This window comes from Bison bison, unplaced genomic scaffold (assembly GCF_000754665.1).
Source record: "Bison bison bison isolate TAMUID 2011002044 unplaced genomic scaffold, Bison_UMD1.0 scf7180017864371, whole genome shotgun sequence".
NCBI classification, from domain to species: Eukaryota; Metazoa; Chordata; class Mammalia; order Artiodactyla; family Bovidae; genus Bison; species Bison bison.
Window position 1 is genome coordinate 12,736,688 of NW_011494943.1, and position 287 is coordinate 12,736,974.

Genomic DNA, 287 nt, shown 5'->3' on the forward strand with positions numbered 1-287 from the left:
ATTGGGGGCAGGAGGAGAAGGGGACGACAGAGGATGAGATGGCTGGATGGCAACACTGACTCGATGGACGTGAGTCTGAGTGAACTCCAGGAGTTGGTGATGGACAGGGAGGCCTGGCGTGCTGCGATTCATGGGGTCGCAAAGAGTCGGACACGACTGAGCGACTGATCTGATCTGATCTGATCTGATACTGTATTGGTGTTTTTTTTTTTTCCTGGCTTACTTCACTCTGTATAATAGGCTCCAGTTTCATCCACCTCATTAGAACTGATTCAAAGGTATTCTTT